The following is an 11,220-nucleotide window of genomic DNA, read 5'->3' on the forward strand; positions in this document are numbered from 1 at the left end:
GGGATACCACTATGTGAGTGAGTGAGGTCATTCAAATCTGCAAGCAAAATCATCCAAACACAGATTTAGATTTGCCTCTAAAATAAAAATATGCACACAATTATACTATGATTTGTATAAAAGATCTAGCTTATACATCCTAGTTGGGTCAGCTTTGTTTTGAAACTGATCTTGAGCCAGAGTCCAATGATTAACTGATGGCATGTCAGGCTCTATGGGAGGCCACTAGTCACCACACCAGACATCAGAGGGTCTGGAGAGATGGAGGGCGGGGTTTATGCCTATAAGGACCCAAACAATTCATGTGAATGTTATGTCTACGTCTTAGGAATCCTGAGGAGCCAAATTAGAGGTCGCTGCAAAAGTTGAGGCCAGGTGTTATTTGGGCATATCAGGTTTGTGGGGACATGGGGGTTCATGGGGACACCGGGTTTTGTGGGGACATTATGTTTTGTGGGGACATCAGGGTTTATGGGGATACGGGTGTTTATGGGTACCTTGAGCCTTGATGGATTCTTGTTTACAGACTTGTGTACAAGCTGTCATGTCACTCTCACCTATCCCTCAACTAAGTGGATCTTTCATTTCCTGCCTTGTAAATGAGTGTCTCCCTCTCTTTCTCCTGCTCTCTCCCTCCATTTCCCTCACTCCCTCTCTCTGTCTCACTGTGGGTAGCACCAATGAGCACCATGGCTCTAATGAGTGAAATTGCTTATGAAGGGAATCTGTTTCCGATGGAGGGCCATGATTAATGTGCTCTGACAACATGTCTTTCCTCGAGGTGCTTTGCTCAGTTACGGCAGCTGTGTGACGTAACCTCCTCAAAAACGCCCGTCTCTCGTAGGGAGAAAGGCCTCCCATGGGGAAGGTGATGTATTCTCAAGCAAGCTCAGTTTATTTCTGCTCAAGAAAATTAGGAAGTAAACACCGGCTCTAAATTCATTGTGCCAGGACAGCACTGGCACTGCATGGTGAAAGGTATCGAAGCTGTGATGAAGTTATTGTGAGTGTGAATGCTAGCTTGGGGACCCATCCAGTTCAGTTGAGTCCCTGCCTCAGCTGTTGGCTTGTGTCTGTTTCAGCACCGGTGTATGTTTCAGGAGAGTCCTGTTAATGATGAGAGATTGGTCACAACTAAAGGCCATTTATGAATGTCTTATTAATATTACATGAAAATAGGCCTTGTTTAAAACACACTTTAAAGCCAACAGCACTGACAATTTGCTTTAGACCCTGGCATAAACTGCTTATAGCTCGGTGCATTAAAAGTTACTTTCAGCCATACATCATTGTACCATTAAAGTGTCTACATGGAAACGGAAGTTCATGTACCCATTCATCCAGAGACAGTAGATTGATTATGATATGTGGATGTAGTTTCAGGTATTATTTGTCATATTTAGAGGTTTAATTCCCATAACATAAAGGTATAATGAACACATTGTAATAGAGAAGTATAACATACTTATCCTTAATTTTCATCTCAATATAGTATGCACCATTGTCATCTCAATATTATGCACAATCAAGAGTATTTATGCACAATTATCCAACTAACCCTAACAATCTTTGCATTTATGGGATAGTATCTCGTTGTCGAGGAGATGAGACTTCCCTAAGCCAATGAGCTTCAACAAAACGTATGTCATTGCCGGGGCTTCGCTAGCGTAAATGATCCTAGAATAACATGGAGCATATTGGGCCTTGAGCGGAGGCCTGGATGGCCATACCTGTTCCAGACAAGTGAGCTCTAAGACCCTAGCTTAATGAAGGAACTAATGACCAAGTTCATGAGCGGGGGACAGGTGACCAGATTACCATATGGACAGAGGGAGAATGAGGAGGGGTAGTGGAGAGGTAGTGGATGATGGGGTGGAAGAACTGGATATATTGTCGCATGGACTACTAGATAGCATAGATATTATGAAGAAAAGGTGGACAGAAGAGCAATGTGGAGGATACTTATTGGAGGATAACATAAGGTAGAATGTAAGAATGTAAGATGTATGGTCAGAAGCACCAACGGATCGGTCAGAAGGGCCATTATTATTGTCATAAAACCATTGATGTATTGCGAAAGACCTCAATCCATATTTTGGGTGGAGCCAGACACTTGATGCCCCCACACTCCTTCTGCTATGGTTTGACACAAACTATTATTTTGGTGACTTTTATCAAGCATCCTGAATCAATTCCTGGTAATTTCCGCCGTCAAGATGATTAGTCAGCCTGTTCCTGCCAGATGCTGAGCTCTGAGGAGGGGAAGGGAAAAAAATGGTTATATTCAATCTGTATCGCTGAAGCATTGCAGATTGTGTGCTAGAAATGTAAAGGTCATTTTCAATTAAATTTCAATCACGCCGTGACGCTCAACTTTTGCGATACGAGTTGAATAGAGCCCTTTGTTTAAAAATGCTCCATTTCAACATGAAGATATAATTGTATCTTCCCTTCATGGCAAAACAAAGAGCAATCAAACTATGTGTTTATTTTTAATTTCCCACGCATGTTTTATCTTGACATATGCCGCTCGTCATGGGGTATGTGAGGGGATGGGGAGGGGCAGATGGAGAGATGAAGTAAGAAGGGGGGGGGGGGGGGGGTGGCGGAGCTACGATGTTGGCAAGAACATTATCACAGTCTTACATTTTTACATTCCAGTGTTAAACGTCTCGGGAATACAGATAATGTTCACTTTCTGGCAGAAGACAGAAGACAGGTTTACAGCTGACAGGGAGAGAGACAGAATAAATGATGGGGTTCCATCAGGGTGCCTCTGAGGCGTATTAGAAGGGGGTGGCGGGGAGGGGGACTCTGGATCCCAAACACGGGATGAGTAATCATTTTGTCACTGCAGTGCCGGGTCACCCATCACTGTCTAATCCATGCAGCTGATTAATTGTAAGAACGGATCAACATTATGTCCTTCTCCGGCGATGCTTAATGGTGTCCACCCCTTCACCCCCCTCCACCCCCGCTCATTGCTCTTAATGTAATGACTGGGCGGCTGCTTGGAGCAGGACACATGATTGGGTATTTGGTTTATCCCAGGTCGTGGGACAGTAAACCCCTCCCCCTGAAAACACCACCCACTTACCTGCTTCTCCCCCTCTGAACATTGAAAAGCCAGCACTATATTACCCCCTTCTTCCCTCCTGACTCCCCCTCTAAACATTGATAAACTAGCTACCAGCAGCCCCATCTTCCTAGGCTCCATCTTCATGTTTTTGTCCACGCCACGGCAGACTGACTGTTAGTGTTAATGTATGTAGATTTCATTTCTGATGAGTGATTATTTGACTGCTCATTTTGCCAGAGATTTACGGTATGTGCCGCTCTCTATCTCCTGACTGCAGTGCCACTCTTATCTTTAATAAAAGAGATGAGGACATTAATCAGGTTTTGTCGGCGGCTCTGACTAAGACATTAAATGTATTGTATAGGGTAAGTAAACACGCTTCACGTCCCTCTCTACTTCACTAGATCACAGTGAAGAGAGAGAGAGAAGCAAGTGGAAAGAGAGAGAGAGAGAGAGAGAAGGAAGTGGAAAGAGAGAGAGAGAGAGAAGGAAGTGGAAAGAGAGAGGGAGAGAGAAAAAAGAGAACCCTCATTATATTTATCATAATTTCACATCTGCTGTTTTTGAAGCAATGTACCATGAGGCCATAAAGTGTATTACAACTGTGCATAAATTCAACTGATTTGTGGCTGGAGTAACTAATTCCTTGAGTACATTTTAGAAAAACAAGCAGTGAGCCTTGAAATTGCAATTCCATAAAGGCTTTAAATTACTGAGTACAGAATCAAGAACTTGCCTGATGTGCCTTGCACGGTGGTTGTGTTACAGAGAGCGACAGTGCTCCCTGAGATTGAGTCAATAAAAACGGAGATGAGTGAGCCATATACTCAAACAAAATTAAAGGAAGAGAGAGAGGAGAGAGAGGAGATGGGGATGGGCTGGCTACGTGACGAGGAGGAACGACGAGCCCAGCATCTCCCTTGCATCTCATTTCACCCTTTTATCTATGAGAATGCCTTTGAGAGGATGCCAACTCTCTTTCTCCTTCTCTCTCTCTCTCCAACTCTCTTTCTCTCCTCTCTCTCTCTCTCTCCTCTTCTTTCTCCCTCCCTCCACCTTTTTCTCCATCCATCTCTCTGTCTCTCTCTGAGCCGCTCATCCGTCCTTCCCAGTGGATGAGTTAGTGGATGGATGCCAACGCTGTACGCTCCATGCCAAGCTTCCTCATTCAGACAAAGTTAAAGTGATATGAGTCTCATCATTAGGGAGAAAAGGGGTGGATTTGTACTGGATTTGTACTGTCATTTTCTGGATGAGAGGCCAATCCAGCCACCCCCCCCCCCTCTTATCCCTCCACCCCCACATTGGGCTAAGATGGCACCGACAGAGCGCACCTCTCATTGAGCTCTGATAAAACATTGTAGTTTTTTACCTTTTCTAGTGTTTTTTCTAGTGAATTTCTTTAATATTCATAATCAGATTGTTTCGTGCATTACTACATACACCTGGGTAGAACTATTGGAATACGAATCACTGGGTACTCACCATCCACCCAACCTCCCCAAATTCCCTGACACGGCGGAACAATGGACTAGCTTCTTCGGCGAGGCACCGAGCTGCTCGGGAGTCTTACCAGAGAGTAGGAAGCTTAGTAAGATTAAGACGCCGGGCCCCCCCATCCAAAGGTGTAAAGTACTTAAGTAAAAATACTTTCAAGTACTACTTAAGGAGTTTTTGGGGTATTTGTACTTTACTTTACTACTTATATTTTTGACAATGTTTACTTTTACTTCACTACATTCCTGAAGAAAATAATGTACTTTTTACTCCATACATTTTCCTTGACACCCTGAAGAACTTCTTACATTTTGAATGTTTAGCAGAACAGGAAAATTGTCAAATTCACGCACTTATCAAGAGACCATCCCAGGTCATCCCTACTGCTTCTGATCTGGCAGACTCACAAAACACAAATGCTTCATTTGTAAATGATCTCTGAGTGCTGGAGCGTGCCCCTGGCTCTCCGTAAATAAAATAAAAAAACAATATGGTGCCGTCTGGTTTGCTTAATATAAGGAATTTGAAAGTATTTCTACTTTTACTTTTGATATTTAAGTATATTATAGTAATTACATTTACTTTTGATACTTAAGTATATTTTAAACCAAATACTTTTAGACTTTTACTCAAGTAGTATTTTACTGGGTGACTTTCACTTTTACTTGAGTGAAAAGGTTGAGTACTTGAGTATTAAAGTATCTTTACTTTTACTCAAGTATGACAATTGGGTAATTTTTTCACCACTGCCCCCGTCCTCCATTACCGAGCGTACTACTCGCCAATGTTCAATCATTAATGAACAAACTTGACGAACTCAGAGTGAGGATCTCCTTCCAGAGGAACATCAGATTCTGCAACATACTCAGTTTTTCTGATAAATGGCTTTCCTCCGACATCCAAACGGATTATATACAACCAGCGGGTTTTACAGTTTTTAGAGCGGCTAGGAAGCGGGCTCTCTCTGGCAAGACCAAAGGTGGTGGGCTCTGCTTTATGACCAACAACACATGATGCGACAGGAGAAACGTACAGGAACTTGTGAGCTTCTGCTCCCCTGACTTAGAATACTTGGTCATCAAATGTCACCCCCTTTACCTTCCGAGAGACTTCTCAGGGACTATCGCCATGGCTGTGTACATCCCGCCACATGCCGACACCAAAAAAGCTCTCAAAGATCTTCATTCGACCCTAACAAACTGGAAACAGTATTCCCGGAGGCAGCGTTCATTGTTGATGGGGACTTTAACAAAAGTAATTTGAGAACCGTACTCCCCAAACTATTACCATCACATCGACTGTCTAACTTTCGGAAATTCTACTCTTGGCTATACGCCTTTTCAACATGGGTATAAGACAATCTCCCGTCCTACTTTTTACTCTGCCCCCACCCTAATGACATTCATCACTGTTGCAGTTGTTAATATGTATATTATGACTTTTTTTATTATATTTTTTATATTTTTTATTTCACTTGGTCCCCACACCCTCTCAATGGTCATGCTGCTCCCCCTATGGTCATTCCCCCCCACCCCTTCAACAGTCTTTACTCTGCCCACACCCCAATGGACATTTATTTATTCATCAGTTGTAATGATGTATATAGAGCTATAGTGCTATTTTCTATTCATATCGTTTTTTTTATTAGCATTTTCATTATTTAATTTCACTTAGTCCTAAGATTTTCACTGTACCCTGCAATCCCACCTGCAACCCTGTACATGTGTCTATTAAACACTGAATATGAATCTCTGAGCCCCTTCCTCTCAAAACACCTGCTATGAAGTTGTTTGTATGGTGATAAGGAGGGACTGCATGGGAACAGTGATCGCTCAGCACATAGTCAAGACTCTATCTTTCTTTTTTTATTTGCTACATCCCTTTATTTTGTTATTACACCACACAGGGTGTTTTACAGCATTAAGGACTAGATTCATATTTCATGTCATACTTTCCAGTCCCCCCATCTCTCCTCTCTCTTCCTCTCTTCCCCCACCGCTCCTCCCCCTCTCTCTCCATCTCGGTCTCTCTAGAGTAATTTGGGACCAAGTTGAACAAGATTCTCATATCAGGTAAATGAATATCTTTATCACCGAGGCAGGAGGCTGGAGCAGGGCTGCTGGGAGAGCTGAGGAGAATAATCACACAGAGCAAACAGGTATGAGGAAACAGAGAGTGAGAGGTGGTAATATCAACCACCTCTCACTCTCACACAGAGAGCCAGAGATATGCTATGCGTAGGCCTATCTAAATAGCCTGCTTACTGTGGGGATGCTTTAGGATCACTGGCCTCACTACTGTTTTGCGATGACCTTTAACCCCAAGTGTGACTGTATGGTGTAAAGGCATAAGCAGATGTTGTTGGACTGACCTGATATGGTAGACAGTCAATGAATAATCATGTTGTTGTAGAATTTCATTCACTTTCACGCCGACTCTGAATCTATAGCAATGGCGGCTTTACAAACAAGGCAATGTATCTTCTTGGTTTGCATTCCGTGATAATATTTTATGAATACACTTTGTCCCAGCTGTGAACACACCTGAGATACACAGAGAGGTTGTGGTTTAAGTGAACTGACTGTCAGTTTGACCATGACACATTGATGACGACATGTATGTGTGGATTCCTAGCAAAGCTGTCACGATCGTGTGGCGGATTAACGGACCAAAATGCAGCAGTTGGAAAATAAGCCATCTTCTTTTATTATAACACGAAGATGAACACGACACAAAAACACTTTAACAAAACAACAAAACAACAAAACGACCGTGAAGCTACAAACGTTGTGCACAAACATACAGGCTACTAACGTTCTTACATAGACAATTACCCACAACCAATGAGAGCCTATGGCTACCCTAAATAAGGCTCCCAATCAGAGACAACCGAAATCAGCTGTCTCTAATTGGGAACTCATTCAGGTAACCATAGACTCTCCTAGACAACTAAACATACATAGACAACACTAGAAACATGTACTCCACACAAACCCATATACTATACACAACCCCTTTACCATAAACAACACCCAAAACCAACAAAACATAAACATTCCCCATGTCACACCCTGACCTAACTAAAATAATAAAGAAAACAAAGAATACTAAGGCCAGGGCGTGACATAACCCCCCCCCTTGAGGCGCGAACTCCGGGCGCACCATACACAGTCTAGGGGAGGGTCTGGGTGGGCTTCCCTCCACGGTGGCGGCTCCGGCTCTGGTCGTGGTCCCCACTTCACCACAGTCCCTAACCACCTCCTTAGCTTCTTCAAAATGACCCCTCTCCACATTAACCCCATTGCATTAAGGGGCAGTTCTGGACTAAGGGGCAGCTCCGGACTAAGGGGCAGTACCAGGGTAAGGGGCAGTACCAGGGTCAGGGGCAGTACCAGGGTCAGGGGCAGTACCAGGGTCAGGGGCAGTACCAGGGTAAGGGGCAGTACCAGGGTAAGGGGCAGCACCAGGGTAAGGGGCAGCACCAGGATAAGGGGCAGCTCCGGACTGAAGAATGGCAGCTCCGGACTGAGGGACTGCAGCTCCGGACTGAGGGACTGCAGCTCCGGACTGAGGGATGGCCCATGGCTGGCTGACGGATCTGGCTGCTCATGGCTAGCTGACGGATCTGGCTGCTCATGGCTAGCTGACGGATCTGGCTGCTCATGGCTAGCTGACGGATCTGGCTGCTCATGGCTAGCTGACGGATCTGGCTGCTCATGGCTAGCTGACGGATCTGGCTGCTCATGGCTGGCTGACGGATCTGGCTGCTCATGGCTGGCTGACGGATCTGGCTGCTCATGGCTAGCTGACGGATCTGGCTGCTCATGGCTGGCTGACTGATCTGGCTGCTCCTGTCTGGTTGGCGGCACTGGCAGATCCTGTCTGGTTGGCGGCTCTGGCAGATCCTGTCTGACGGACGGCTCTAGCGGCTCCTGTCTGGCTGGCGGCTCTAGCGGCTCCTGTCTGGCGGACGGCTCAGTGGGCTCATGGCAGACGGGCGGCTTTGCAGGCTCATGGCAGACGGGCGGCTTTGCAGGCTCATTGCAGACGGATGGCTCAGATGGCGCTGGGGAGACGGATGGCTTAGATGGCGCTGGGGAGACGGATGGCTCAGATGGCGCTGGGGAGACGAGCAGTTCAGTCATCGCTGTGCAGACGGCAGACTCCTGCCGGCTGAGGCGCACTGTAGGCCTGGTGCGTGGTGCCGGGACTGGTGGCACCGGGCTGGGGACACGCATCTCAGGGCTAGTGCGGGGAGCAGGAACAGGGCATACTGGACCCTGGGGACGCACATTAGGCCTAGTGCGTGGGGCCGGAACTGGTGGTACCGGACTGGGGACACGCATCTCAGGGCTAATGCGGGGAGCAGCAACAGGATGCACAGGACTCTGGAGACGCACAAGAGGCTTAGTGCGTGGTGCCGGAATTGGTGATACCGGGCTGGAGACACGCACCATAGGACGAGTGCGTGGAGGAGGAACAGGGCTCTGGAGACACACTGGAAGCCTGTTACGTGGTGTAGGCACTGGTGGCACTGAACTGGGGCGGGGAGGTGGCGCCGGAAATACCGGACCGTGCAGGCGTATTGGCTCCCTTGAGCATTGAGCCTGACCAACCTTACCTGGTTGAATGCTCCCCGTTGCCCGACCAGTGCGGGGAGGTGGAATAACCCGCACCGGGCTATGTAGGCGAACCGGGGACACCATGCGTAAGGCTGGTGCCATGTAAACCGGCCCGAGGAGACGCACTGGTGGCCAGATATGTAGGGCCGGCTTCATGACATCCGGCTCAATACTCAATCTAGCCCTGCCAGTGCGGGGAGGTGGAATAACCCGCACCGGGCTATGCACACGTACAGGAGACACCGTGCGCTCTACTGCGTAACAGGGTGTCTGCCCGTACTCTCGCTCTCCACGGTAATTACAGGGAGTAGGCGCAGGTTTCCTACCTGACTTCGCCACTCTCCCTTTAAGCCCCCCCCAAAGAAATTTTTTGGGTTTTCCCACAGGCTTCCTACCGCTTCGTCGTGCTGCCTCCATTCGCCGGTATCCCTCCTCGCACTGCGCCAGAGAATCCCAGGCGGGCTCCGGCACTCTCCCTGGGTTGATCGCCCACCTGTCGATCTCCTCCCACGTAGTGTAACCCAGATCCTTTGTAGGTTCCTTTTCCTGCCTCCGAGCTAGCTCCTCATATCGCCGCCTCTCTGCTTTCGCTGCCTCCAGCTCAGCTTTGGGGCGGTTATATTCTCCTGGTACCTCCCGGTCTAAAATTTCCTCCCATGTCCATAAATCCTTGTATTGCTCCTGTTGCCGCTGGTCATGCCGCTTGGTCCTATGGTGGGTAATTCTGTCACGATCGTGTGGCGGATTAACGGACCAAAATGCAGCAGTTGGAAAATAAGCCATCTTCTTTTATTATAACACGAAGATGAACACGACACAAAAACACTTTAACAAAACAACAAAACAACAAAACGACCGTGAAGCTACAAACGTTGTGCACAAACATACAGGCTACTAACGTTCTTACATAGACAATTACCCACAACCAATGAGAGCCTATGGCTACCCTAAATAAGGCTCCCAATCAGAGACAACCGAAATCAGCTGTCTCTAATTGGGAACTCATTCAGGTAACCATAGACTCTCCTAGACAACTAAACATACATAGACAACACTAGAAACATGTACTCCACACAAACCCATATACTATACACAACCCCTTTACCATAAACAACACCCAAAACCAACAAAACATAAACATTCCCCATGTCACACCCTGACCTAACTAAAATAATAAAGAAAACAAAGAATACTAAGGCCAGGGCGTGACAAAAGCACAAGGAAGGGGAGTTCACCATCCTCTTTTTTCACTTTTCTCCATAACAATTAGAGACTGGAGGGTTTCTCTAGAATTAGACACAGACCAGAGAGCTAATTCCAATCATTTCTCATCATGCAGTGTGTAAAACAAAAGCACCCGATTCACTTTATTAAAATACCCAATAATATTGATTTAATAGCTATAAAATGTGTTCATTAGAGGGTTATAGTTAAGAAATATTGAAAGTATACCTAAAAGTGTCACTTTTATTGTGAAGGAACAGGATAATATAATCTAAAAAGGGTGTGATTATATCCAAGATTTGTCCTCCAGCATTATCTGCGAGAGCTCATAAAGAGCTGAAATGTAATATGATGCTTTCAGTCAGTTTAATTGAATTTTAATTGCCACTTTGGGCAGAAGGTTTAGATCGGATCAATAAAATATTAAAGATTTGGTGCTTTGGCGTGGAACAGTCTCCCATCGCCTGGTGCAATGCATCCTGGGAATGGGTATAGACTCTAGAGTGTGTGTTTATGAGGTGGTGGGGGCCAGTATCTTTCTGTTTTCTCCCAGTGTTTCCAACATCTCTACGTGGATAAATAAGGAGAACAAGCAAGGCAAGCGCAGATTCCATTAAGTACATTGGTGTGGAATAGAAGTGGAGACTGGTCGGTCACCTTCAGAGGAGAGAAGGACTTTAATGTGGCAGAGCTATAAATATTTTGAAATGTCACACCTCGGGAAGACAGCGTCAGGCCAGAGCCGCGCCGGTAAATCAGAGGTGAAGAAAGACCAGGAAAGAAAAGATGGCTCTTTGG

Source organism: Salvelinus fontinalis, chromosome 15 (genome assembly GCF_029448725.1).
Source record: "Salvelinus fontinalis isolate EN_2023a chromosome 15, ASM2944872v1, whole genome shotgun sequence".
Taxonomy (NCBI): domain Eukaryota; kingdom Metazoa; phylum Chordata; class Actinopteri; order Salmoniformes; family Salmonidae; genus Salvelinus; species Salvelinus fontinalis.